Raw genomic sequence first — 13,571 nt, 5'->3', positions numbered from 1 at the left:
TATCTTTCCAACTTCTCGGATCAATATATAATAGGTGAAATGTTGTTAAAGCACAAACCACGCCCCTTTCCAACCATAGCAAGAGAGACAACGAGCTACAAACTAATTTTCATCAAAACGAGCCGTCCTCCAGTTATTCCTCTCCATGTACAGCCGGCTGGGAGAAGAGTGCTGTAGGGACCGTCTACAAAGTGCAACACCGAAAAGAGATACTAAAGAATATTCAATAACTACAATGTAGTTGTAGTCCCAAAATAATTTTGCATAATGTAGGATTAATTTTTAACACGGAACATGTTTAATAACTGCACCGTTATACAATGTATAGAGTATTCATAACCACTTTACACATCAATGGTCTCCTGCTGGTTATACTACACTACACTAACACTTAAAGCAAAATTATGTAAAATTTTTTTTGCTGTTTATCACCAAACTCTGTAAAATCACTGTGAGATAGTGTGAGATACATAATCAAAGATGTACGAATGACAGAGACAACATTTATTTTATTTTAACAACATGACATGATTTATTGTTGCCAAGCTCACATTTTCTGTTCAGCTATTCTTGTGATATGAGACATATCCACCGTGTACCCAATGATAAACAGATAACTTTAGCGATGGATTTAACTAAGTTTGTAAACTGAATGCCTGTTCACAATGCTATTAGTTCCTCCATCTGATAAGGAATGTTTTTAAAGTGTAATTTTACTAGCTCCCTCTCTCCAGAAAATTAAAAGAAATGCAGTAGAGGGCAATCACTATATGACTGCTGCCTCATGGCTAGTGCCAGACTGACCACCATTCATTGTAGCAGGAATACAGCTGAGGAGGGAGGGACTGGTTGGAAACCACACACCATATTGGCTTTTCCAGTTCAAGTCGGTGTATTTGGTTCCTAATTCCAGTAGCTGGTCTCTCGTGCTTGGACCAAAAAGGAAAAAAACTCTCCCTGTGTTATGCTATGCACTGAGATCACAAATCCAAGAAAACTCTCACAGAGGAGCCATACTTGCTGCTGCCAAACCATTGTTTGTTTCAGGGCCAGTTGAGCAGTCCTGTGGTTTGTCCAGGCCAGGTTAGTGAAGAGTGATGCACAGACTTCACTAAAGGGAGAGGGCTGTTTTCATAAAACACTGGAGAGAGATAATAAAGGTAACCTATACTTTTCATGCTGTTCTTCAAACAAATTCCTGGAGCGACAAGACATCTGCACTTATGGCACTTGGCCCACTTTGAAAAAGTGTCAGTGGGTCAGTTGAGGACAGAAGGCTGATAAGCACTGGGGTCAGTTTCACATCATACCCCTTGATTTCAACCCTGACTTAATTGTTCTAGTATTGCCAATACAGTACAAAGTAGTCATCTCTGTTTGGATGATAAGGTACTATAATATAGAGGGCACTGAGTAGAAGGTCCTAGTTTCTCCAGAGGGACAACACAGGAGCTGTATTTGCAGATTTGGATACAGGCCAAGGGGCCAACAGAGTATAGACATCAGAGCATGGACGAGTTACCAGCAACAGAGCCCAATGGTCGGTTTGATTGAAACATTATGTAAAGGACAATATCACAGATCACTGTAGCATACTCTAATCATTTGAGGCATACCGCTGTGGCTATCAGACTCGACTCCAGCTGGGATAATGAGAGACATGCTGGTAATATGGTTCAGCTTGGAGCTGTTTCTGCACTCCTAATGGATGGTCAGTCATCCGTTCAACACTTTGGTCCACTTATCTGAGCAACTGTTGGCCAGATTACCATGACATTTTAATGTAGGTATTCATGGTTCCTGTGATCCCTAATGATTTCTAGTGACCTCTGACCTTTTGTTTAGTGCTAACATAGGCCTAATATGTCTTTTGCCAACACTTTACTAGAAAACAAAGTATTCTGCAAGTGAAAAAGAGATAACAAATAGCTTCCAAATCAATGACAGGTTTTCAACTAGATTTGGTATGGGCTACTGAATTCCCCCTAGAGCGATTTATAAAATATGCCATCTTCGTTTTCAATCATGATTCCCAGATGATGATTAATAATGTATCTCATGTTCGGCACCAGGCCAAGATTTCATTACACAAGCAACACCAAAACCTAAAGCGCAGATGATGTATTACAGATCCTATATTTTCCCAGTGGTAGAAAGTATATTTACTTAAGCACTGTTCTTAAAGGAGACATTAAATGCTAAATTTAAGGTTTCTACTTATATTTTGGGTTACTAGTTTTTTCATATCAGGTTTCTCATACTAACTATAGTCATAACATAAAAATATTATAATAATATAATATATTATTGTATGTTGTGATCTCAACACCATAATACATTTTCACCATTTTCAGATTTTCATACCCCTCCTGTCCAGTAAAAAACACGTACTTTCAAAATTGTTGATTTTATATGTGAATTGCTTTGATAAACTGAAGGAAGTGTTTATTTATGTGATCTTAAACTAAATAAACTCCTCTTTGGATTTGCTGGAAAATGCATCATCACAGAACTGTTTCCCTGACGTCATGAAAAGTTGTCTATTTAGACATACGTAGTTCTTTCAGGAGAGTGGTGCTACAAAGCTATAATGATTTTATTGAACATTATGCATTGCTGTGTGTGAAACTATCCACTAGTACATATGGTCATCTAAAATGAATGTAATCCTAAACATGTACAGCAGTAAAATGCAGCATACACATCAATACAATTGTGATATTAATTCAAAAATATCATATAATAGTAAAACAATGGCAAGGAAGATTTTTCTGCACAGTAAGTACTTTTACATTTGATACTTGAACAGTTTGCTAATATTATTTACACACTTTTGCTTAAGAAGAAGAAAAAGAAGAAGATATACTTTATTAATCCCTCAGTGGGGAAATTCTTTTTTCACTCTATTTTTTACCCGGACACATGCAGTACAATGGCATAGACATGCAAACGTGGAGAGAGATGGGCAGCCAGACAGACCAGCGCCCAGCGAGTGGTGCCTTGCTCAAGGGCACCTCGGCAGTGCCCAGGAGGTGAACTGGCACCTCTCCAGCTACCAGTCCACCTTCCATACTTTTGGCCATGTGGGACTTGAACCGGCCACCCTCCGGTTCACAAGCCAAGTCCCTATGGATCTTTCTTGCCTCATAAACACCCACAAAAAGTGCGACAATAAACTGACATTATGTGATGTGTGAAATTGGTGGAGTGTCCCTGTTACATGTGTAAGAATAAAAAATACATACTGTTTGTGTGTTTTTGGTTTGGTTGTTTGTAATTTTTTTGAATCTTTTGACTTCTACTATATTTTTACATTATCTAGCATCTAGAAACAACAGTGACAAAGGTCCCAAGTACACATTCCTTTCAAGGGTCAACCAGAAAAAATACTGTAAACCAGGAATGGATGAGCCTTTTGTAGACACTCTTGCACCACCCCCAGGCCAAAACCTCATTTCACAAGACACAATGACCAAGCTGCTGTGAAATTTAAAGGGAACATTTATGCTTCCAAGGGGATAAACCCTCGTGATTCTAATGAATCCATGACCTTTTCTTTAGCATCACCCTGAGGTCAAAATCTCTATTTTCAGCCCTACTTTTTAGCCCTGACTCAACTGTCAGGATTTTTCTCCAGCAGGAGTCTGCTAAAATAAAAAATTAACAGCATGTTCTCATGGATCGTGGCTCCTGCGGTCCTGCATGACGTCCACTACATATATTATTGCTGTCATTATTGTTACCATATCTCCATTACAGTTTATAGTTAGTTAATGACTTGCTGCTGCTATGCAGCATCACAGGTTCCACTGCTACTATAATCATTTTATCATTCACTGTAATTCATTATCATTTTATCAGTCATTGTAATTGTACAATATGTTTGTGTTGATTTCTTTTGTACACGTGATATCTATTGCACGTCTGTCCAGCCTGGGAGAGGGATCCCTCCTCTGTGGCTCTTCCTGAGGTTTCTTCCACCCTTTTTCCTTGTTAAAGGGTTTTTTGTGGGCAAGTTTTTCCTCACTCAAACCAAGGGTCTAAGGACAGAGGGTGTCACTCCCTGTACAGATTGTAAAGCCCTCAGAGGCAAAATGTGTTTTGTGAATTTGGGCTATACAAATAAAATTTGATTTGATTTGATTCGATTTGATTTGATTTCATCATCTGGTGTCCTGGTATTATATATTAATAATGATAAAAGACACAACATAAATAGCCATAATATATTTTACTCTTCCTGATCTGATATGTTTCTGCTTGAAATTATAGTTTTGATTGTTGGACTGTTATCTCAGTCACACCAATCATTTGCCAATTTGTTCTTGCTGAAATATTACTAAGCAAAATACTTTCATATGTGAATTCATGAATTAAACATTGCATTTTTATTTGCTTTGTGTTTTTTTGCTTTCTAATCGGTCTGGTGTTATTTATTACAATGTGTTATGAACATAAACAACAATGTATGAACATTAACTAACTTTGTGTCCCTCCCAGCCTTTCCATCCATACATAGGAGGAAAGTGCCACCTTCTGGTCATTTCATGAAGTTTCCATTTCTGCTCTGAATACTCTACACCAAATCCACCAAGATTTCTAGACTTTAATATATTGTTTGATACACAGTACATTAACATACAAACATTAACATGTTTATTTTATCGTTGAAAAAAAGAGTATGCCATACATATTCTGCTCAGTCTGAAGGTAAATTTGTGTGAAATCTGATCAAAACTGAACAAATATTCATCCTGACCACAGAACCTACAAGCCAGCGCTTCTATGTCAGAAACTAAAAGTAGTTTAACCAACAACAGTACTTGTATATCACTACAGATTACCTTATAATATCTATATCACATTCCATATTATATTATCTTGTGCCAGATAAACTGTAGTCTACTCTACCATGTTGTATTCACTTGCTTTATGTTCTATATTATAGTGCTGTTACAGCTCTACATTAATACAGACAAACTAGGTTCCATTACTTCTTCACATCAAATATTAATCAGGATTTTCAGTTTACATCAGCTCAATCTGGTAGTATTATTAATATTCTTTTCATATTTGATTTTTCTTAGTTATTTTTTTACCCTAAGATAACATTTCTTATAAGCATTGTGACAGTGAAGTGCAACGAAGTCCATCAATCGCTCAGATCAGTCCACACGAATTAATTAATGATGTCACAATAATAATTATGTTTATTTCCGTTTGTATTAGTTCGTATTAGTTTCAATCTCGAAAAGGAATGTAAAATCAAGAAGATACTCACAGCTTTCAAAAGATTTCTTGAAATCAGGTTTTATCAGCGAGGGAGCTTCAGGAAAATGAATACGGACCAGCCTTTTTTTAAAATGTATTTTTTTTTTTTATTAGTACTTTGTTTCACAAAGGAACACAGATCACATACAAAACATTATAAAATCGCTTTTGTGTTATTAGAAAACTTAATGGAAGCGATGTACTGTCTGAGCTCACTGTGAAAGGCAACAAAAGATGATTTTCTTCGAGTAAATTTACACTTATGAATATGAAATTTTAATACGGACCAGACTTCAACGTTGCAGCTGGGTTTTTTTGACGTGTCTCTCCTGATGACGTCACGTTTTAAAAACTCAAGCCCCCTATGCACGAGGACAGATGCTGCCGGGTGCGGTGGCGCGCGCCTGTAATCCAAGCTACCGGGAGGCTGAGGCTGGCGGATCGTTTGAGCTCAGGAGCTCTGAGCTGCAGCGGACTATGTCGATCGGGTGTCCGCACTAAGTTCGGTATCGATATGGTGCTCCTGGGGGAGCCCGGGACCACCAGGTCGTCTAAGGAGGGGTGCACCGGCCCAGGTCGGAAACGGAGCAGGTCAAAGCCCCCGTGCCGCTCAGTAGTGGGATCGCGCCTGTGAATAGACGCTGTAGTGCAGCCTGAGTAACACAGCGGGACCCAGTCTTTTTACACTCTTTGTACTGTTCAACAAACAGCTGGGACAACACACACGCTCAACAACAAGCTCTGTCTACGTTCAACAGCTTCATCACTGCACATTTCTATTCTTGATGTCATGAAAAAACAGCTGTGTGTGTTTGTCCTACAGCGCCTCCACCTGGAGGAGAGCAGGCTCAACAGGATTATTTTCAAGGATACAAAGATTTCAATAAGTCGAAATGTTCAGTTTATGTTCAGAAGATGAATGTTTGTTGCATGACGTGTAATCACATATGTACTGTTGATTTCTGCTGATCATGTTTGTAGGTATTTCTGTTATGAGTTGTAGAGGATTCTCACAAAATATATTGCATGAGCCATCCACCCATCCATTAACCCCACACACAGCACAGCAGACGTTTTGACTTGTCAAAGCAGGACAAATACAGGTGGACTTAATAACAACATAGATGGCTCAGTTTCATTGATTGTCCCAGTAACAGTGAACCAGCAAGAACAATAGCAGGACCTCCCCTGTGTGGAATGCAGCTATCATTATTCTGTTGCCAGTACTACCAGTACTATATAACTTGTACACACAGAAACATACACAGACATACTGTTATTATAGATGCATCAATGTACTTTACTTAGCACAAACAATGATATGACACTGCTTGGACTGTTATGGCACAATATGAGCTCTTACTGCAGTTGATTGTTGAGGTGTGTATACAGAGCCAGCCTTCTTAATCAGTTTATTAAGTTTCTTGGTGTTGCTAGCTCTGATGCTGCTGCCCCAACAGATGGCTGCAAAGAAGATGGAACTTGCAACAACAGACTGGCAGAACATCTGCAACATCTTGCTGCACACACTGAAGGACCTGAGTTTCCTCAGGAAGTAGAGTCTAGTCTGCCCCTTCTTGTAGACAGCCTCAGTGTTACACCTCCAGTCCAGCCTGTTGTCTCAGTGCACACCTAAGTATCTATAGTCCTAGTGAGATGGTTACCTGAGGTCCGAGATGTACCAAAACCAGTCTCTCTTAGACTTTCATAATGTAGGACAACTTGAACTAAGTACCTCCTTGTAATATGATTTAACTGAGTTGGTTGAACTCACAGCCAAAACAAAATAAGTACATTAACTGGCCTAAACTGATTTACATTTGTACAACTCAAACTAATATAGTTGGTCTAAAATAAAATTATTTCATTACTTCATTTGACCCCTATTTCAGATACACAGAACACAAAATTAGGTTCATGTGTTTTTATTTAAAATGAATAAAAACTCACTCATATAAATATATACATATATAAATAGAGAAGAAGAAAATCATGCATGCTGACTGTCACTGACTGTGTGGACAGAGTGTTTGCCTCTTATGAAAACAGCTTGGTTTTCAGCTGCTGTAACTTCGCATTCAGCTTGTGTCCATCCAAGTTCATAATGATCTTCTGGAAAAACTCGATGGTGTACTTGAGTTTTTCGGTAAAGGTTAGATCATAAAAAAGCCCAAACAGCATGATGAACCCCATGATGACACTGCCAACATCACAACTGCCACATCCTCTGGCTCCTCATGCCCATCTCTTTGGATTGTGTAAATCCCTATGACTGTGGTGGCGATGTCCCTCTCTGCATCCTTAGGTGCAGAGGACTGAACAACACAGCAAACAAATATAAGTAAAACTCTAAACAACAAATGTTATGTTGCATGTTTACAATTATACTACATGAGAAAGAATTGTAATAAACTTATACATCTGGGTCTTCACTGACACAGACAACAAGTCTTCTCAGGATGCACTCCCTCCTTATGTTGATGTCATTGTGCTAAAACATGGGTGACAAATAAAGATATCTGGTTGTGATGGTGGTGCAGGGATTAGAGCAGTCAGAAGATCAGTAGGTTTTTGTGAAAAAAATAATTATATGATCAACTTAATAATTTAGTAAAAGAAAGTAGATATTAAATTGTGATAATAATAGCTGCACTAGGTAGATTTGAGAAATTAGTAAGAGCATGCAAGGTTTTTAAACACTGACCTCCTACCTTCATGCCTCCGTTTTGCTGAGATTTAAAGAATAAATCAAATCAAATCAAATCTTATTTGTATAGCCCAAATTCACAAAACACATTTAGCCTCTGAGGGCTTTACAATCTGTACAGGGAGTGACATCCTCTGTCCTTAGACCCTTGTTTTGAGTGAGGAAAAACTTGCCCACAAAAAAACCTTTTAACAGGGAAAAAAGGTGGAAGAAACCTCAGGAAGAGCCACAGAGGAGGGATCCCTCTCCCAGGACGGACAGACGTGCAATGGATGTCATGTGTACAGAAGAAATCAACAGAGACATATTGTACAATTACAATGACTGATAAAATGACAACGAATTACAATAAATAATAAAATTATTACAGTAGTAGTGGAACCTGTGATGAGATAGATCATCAACTAGCCATAAACTGCAATGAAAATATGGTAACAATAATGACAGTGGTAATATGTGTAGTGGACGTCATGCAGGACCACAGCAGCAGCCACGATCCATGAGAACCTGCAAGATGATAGAGCACAGAAACTCCGGGGAAGATGTTTAGTTAGTAACATGCATTAATGAGACATGTATGTTTACAGATGGTGGTGGTGATGGTCTACTCGAACCCAGAATGGTAGTTTGTTCCACAGAAGAGGAGCTTGATAGCTGAAACCTCTGGCAACCAATCTACTTTTAGAAAACACAAGGAACCCAGCGTCCTGAGAGCGCAGTGTTCTAGAGGGGTAGTGAGGTACTATGAGCTCTTTTAGATATGATGGTGCCTGACCATGAAGAGCTTTGTATGTACGGAGAAGAATTTTAAATTCTATTCCAGATTTAACAGGTAGCCAATACAAGGAAGCCAAAATGGGAGAGATGTGATCTCTGATCTTGGTTCCTGTCAGAACACGTGCAGCAGCATTCTGAATTAGCTGCAAAGTCCTGAAAAACCTATTGGAGCAGCCTGTGTCAAATGCGGCAGAGATGAGTCCTTTGTCTGATGCCATTAGGAGGTCATTTGTAACTTTGACTAATGCGGTCTCTGTGTTATGATGCACTCTAAATCCCGTCTCTCGACGCGAACAGATCCACCATGGCCCGACCGAAATGGGCCCATATCTGTTCCACAATCTCTGGGTGCAGAGACCACTCCCCGTATACCGGCGCGACCCTGGACAACAGGTCTGCGCCCGTGTTCAGGACTCCCGGGATGTGCAAATAAACTGTTCTTATGGAGAAAGTCACACAGCTGATTAGCTACAGCTTCCTCAAGTATCTTAGACAGAAAGGGAAGGTTTGATATCGGTCTGTAATTGGCTAAAACCATCTGGATCTAGAGTGGGCTTTTTCAGGAGAGGTTTAATTACAGCTACTTTAAAGGACTGTGGTACATATCCTGTTTAATTACAGCTACTTTAAAGGACTGTGGTACATATCCTGATAAAAAGACAGAAATTAGAAATTATGAAGGTATATGATAAAGGTTGATGGGAGAAAAACAATCTAAATATATATCATGTTTACAGGTTTGCAGCTGTTTCCAAACTTGCTTTATCAGAATGCAGATCAGTGCCTGTTGAGGGCAAGAGGTGATGAATTTTGTCTCTAATAGTAATAATTTTATCATTAAAGAAGCTCATGAAGTCATTGCTACTTAGACCTAAAGGAATAGATGGTTCAGTAGAGCTGTGATTCTCTATTAGCCTGGCTACAGTGCTGAAGACAAACCTGGGGTTGTTCTTATTCTCCTGTATTAATGAAGAGTAATAGGCTGTTCTGGCATTACGGAGAACCTTCCTGTATGTTTTAAGATTATCTTGCCAGACTAAACGAGATTCTTCCAGTTTAGTGGAGTCCGCTGGCTATGAGGCTAACCTCCTTTGTTTAATTGTCTTCTTTTTCAGTGGTGCAATAGAGTCTAGAGTTGTCCGTAATGAGCCTGTAGTACTTTTAACAAGATGATCAATTTGTGAGGAGCTAAAGGAAGCAGACAAGTCCTCTGTTACATTGAGACATGGTATTGAATTCAATACTGAAGAAATCACTTCCTTAAATTGGGCTACAGCACTATCAGAAAAAACATCTGCTGTAAGAGTTTCTGCAAAAAGGCTTATAGTCCAGTAATTTCTGCAAAAAGGCTTATAGTCCAGTAATATGAACTCAAAGGTTATTAGAAAATGGTCGACAGAAGAGGATTCTGTGGAAAGACTATTAGATGATCAATTTCAATGCCATATGAGGGGACAAGTTCAAGAGTGAGGTTCAGACAATTAGTCGGTTTATTTACACTTCTATTCAATCTAATACAGAAATAAACACAGTACTAAAAACATCATTGAGGTTGTCCATGTGAATATTAAAATCACCCACAATAATAACTTCATCTGTTTTACAGATCAAGCCTTATGCAAATACAAATAAAAATTCAGAGTAAGGAACAGGAGCTCGATATACTGTAGCAAATAAAATTGTCTGTAATGTTTTCCAGGTTGGGTGAGTGAGGCTAAGAACAAGACTTTTAAATGAATTATCATTTAGTTTTGGTTTAGGATTTATTAATAGACTTCAGTCAAATGTGGCTCCACCTCCACTTAAAGGAATGTGAGTACTACAGTGACTAGGAGGAGTGGATTCCTTTAAGCTAACATATTCATCCTCCTGCAGTCAGGTTTCAGTGAGACAAAATAAATCAATATCATAATCAGAAAATAATTAATTATTAATTAATTGACTAAAAGAGCTTTAGAGTACAAGGACCTGTATATATACATAACAGCAAATATCTGTACTACTCCGAATACTGTGTGTGTGTGCAGTAAATGTCTATACTGCTCAGGATACACAAACAGTATACTGAGCAGTAGACATCGTTACTGCAGACATACTGTCTGTGTGTTTGCAGTAAATATTTCTACTGCTCAGTATACTGTGTGTGTGTGCGTGTACAGTATATATCTGTACTGCTCAGGATACACAAACAGTACACTGAGCAGTAGACATCTTACCGTAGACATACTGTCTGTGTGTTAGCAGTAAATATGTCTACTGCTCAGTATACTGTGTGTGTGTGTGTGTGTCTGCAGTAAATATCTGTACTACTGAGTATACTGTGTGCGTGTGTGTAGTAAATATCTGTACTGCTCGGGATACAAAAACTTTAGGTTATTTACATAACCCCGGTTCTCTGAGTAATATGAGTGAGATGTCTCACTATGGGATGCACGCCCCCGCTGCAGACCTCAGAAGCATTAATCTCATTACGCCAATCCTGATTGGCTGGTGAAACGTGTCCGTCGGCACCACGTCATTCAAGATAAGCACCTCTTCTCACTCGCCCAAGCAAGAAGGGTTGTCTGGTGAAACATCTCACTCATATTACTCAGAGAACCGGGGTTATGTAAATAACCTAAAGTTCTCTTTCATAATATTTTGCTCAATGTCTCACTATGGGATGTGGTTGCTCCCGTATTGCCAGACAAGCTTATCTAGTGTCCACCAACCCACAGGGAAAAGTACTCTGTTCCTATCAGGACAGCAAAACCACTCGTGCCACGCACGGAGCGGAAACGTCCAGCATATAGAAACGGACAAAAGTGAGTGGCGAGGACCAACTCGCCGCAGCACAGATGTCCTGAACAGAAACTCCCCTGAATAAGGCCCAGGATGCGGCCAAGCCCCGAGTCGAGTGCGCCCGCAGACCCACAGGTGGCTGCAAACCCTGACTCGTATAAGCCAAAGCAATCGCCTCCACCACCCAGTGGGATAGGCGCTGCTTTGAGACAGGCTTCCCCTTATGAGGATTAGCCCAGGAGACGAACAGCTGATCGCTCCTCCTGAAACCCCTTGTCCTATCCATATAAGTGCGCACCGCACGGACTGGACATAACGCATGCGACAACTGCTCACCCGGTGAGGCAGCAAAAGCCACAAGGTCAATAGGAGAACATGAGCCCACCACCTTAGGCACAAAAGCCGGGTTGGGCTTCAAAATCATCCTTACATCCCCCGGGAAGACCTGGGCGCATGAGGGATGCACCGAAAGCGCATGGATGTCACTAACCCGTTTAGCCGAAGCCAGAGCCAGCAACAACACTGTCTTGAGAGACACGTGTTTCAAGTCCGCTCCCTCCAGTGGCTCAAAAGGAGGGCCCTTAAGCCCCTCCAGAACCACAGCCAGATCCCACAGTGGTACCAGTGGTCTGGACACGGGGAGAAGCCTGCGCGCTCCCTTCATAAAACGGCAAACCAGCGGGTGCTGGTGACATGCAGCGATAGCCGCTAAGTACACTTTAATCGTGGAGAAGGCTTTTCGTTTGTCAATCAGGTCCTGCAAGAATGACAATATCACTCCTACAGGACACTGAAAGGGAATGTGGCCGTTTCTGTGACACCACCCCTCAAACACTCTCCACTTACAGTCATACAGAGACCTAGTGGAGGAGGCTCGAGCACTCTGTATAGTGGAAATCACGCGCTGTGAAAGGCCCACAGCTGACAGATTTAGCCGCTCAGGGGCCAAGCCCACAGAGCCAGGCGCTCTGGGTGTGGGTGGAAAACCGTCCCCCCTCCCTGCGATAGCAGGTCCCTGCGCAGCGGGAGCTGCCAGGGCTGAGCGCACAGCAGTTGATATATCTCCGCCAGCCAATGCATCGCAGGCCAATGCGGAGCTATCAAAATCAGTGCATGGCCATGCTCCCTCACTCTGGACAGAGTGGGGGGTATCAAGGCCAGGGGAGGGAATGCGTAAAAAGGCTCGCGCAGCCAGACGTGCGCTAGTGCGTCTTCGCCGAGGGGAGCATCCATGCCACGCAGAGAGTAAAACAGCGCTCACTGCGCGTTGTCTCTCGACGCAAACAGATCCACCATGGCCCGACCGAAACAGGCCCATATCTGTTCCACAATCTCTGGGTGCAGAGACCACTCCCCGTATACCGGCGCGCCCCAGGACAACAGGTCTGCGCCCGTGTTCAGGACTCCCAGGATGTGCGTCGCTCTCAGGGAGAGGAGACGACCACAGCTCCACAGGATTAGTCTGCGTGCCAGCATGTACAACTGACGGGAGCGTAATCCCCCTTGACGGTTGATGTACACCACCGTCGTCGTATTGTCCGTCCTCACCAGGACATGATGACCCATGAGACGGAAGGAAATGTTTCAGGGAGAGGAACACCACTGAAAGTTCCAGAAAATTTATGTGAGACCGCTGGAGGTCCACACCCCAGCGGCCCCTCACAGACCGGCCCTCGTGAATCCCGCCCCAACCTGTCAGGCTGGCGTCCGTAGTGACCACCTTCCTGGACAGGATGGGGCCCATGGGCACCCCGTGGGTCAGAAAGGATGGGGCTCGCCAGTAGCACAGCGCCCTGGCGCACCCCGGTGTGACCAACACTCTCCGTGCGCCATGACGCACGGGATCCAGCCCGCATGAGGCCTGTGTACGTGTGTGTAGTAGATATCTGTACTGCTCAGGATACACAAACAGTATACTGAGCAGTAGACATCTTACTGCAGACATACTATCTGTGTGTTTGCAGTAAATATGTCTACTGCTCAGTATACTGTGTGTGTGTGTACAGTATATATCTGTACTACTGAGTATACTGTC

The sequence above is a fragment of the Larimichthys crocea genome, chromosome III (assembly GCF_000972845.2).
Source record: "Larimichthys crocea isolate SSNF chromosome III, L_crocea_2.0, whole genome shotgun sequence".
NCBI classification, from domain to species: domain Eukaryota; kingdom Metazoa; phylum Chordata; class Actinopteri; family Sciaenidae; genus Larimichthys; species Larimichthys crocea.
This window is presented reverse-complemented; position numbering follows the sequence as displayed.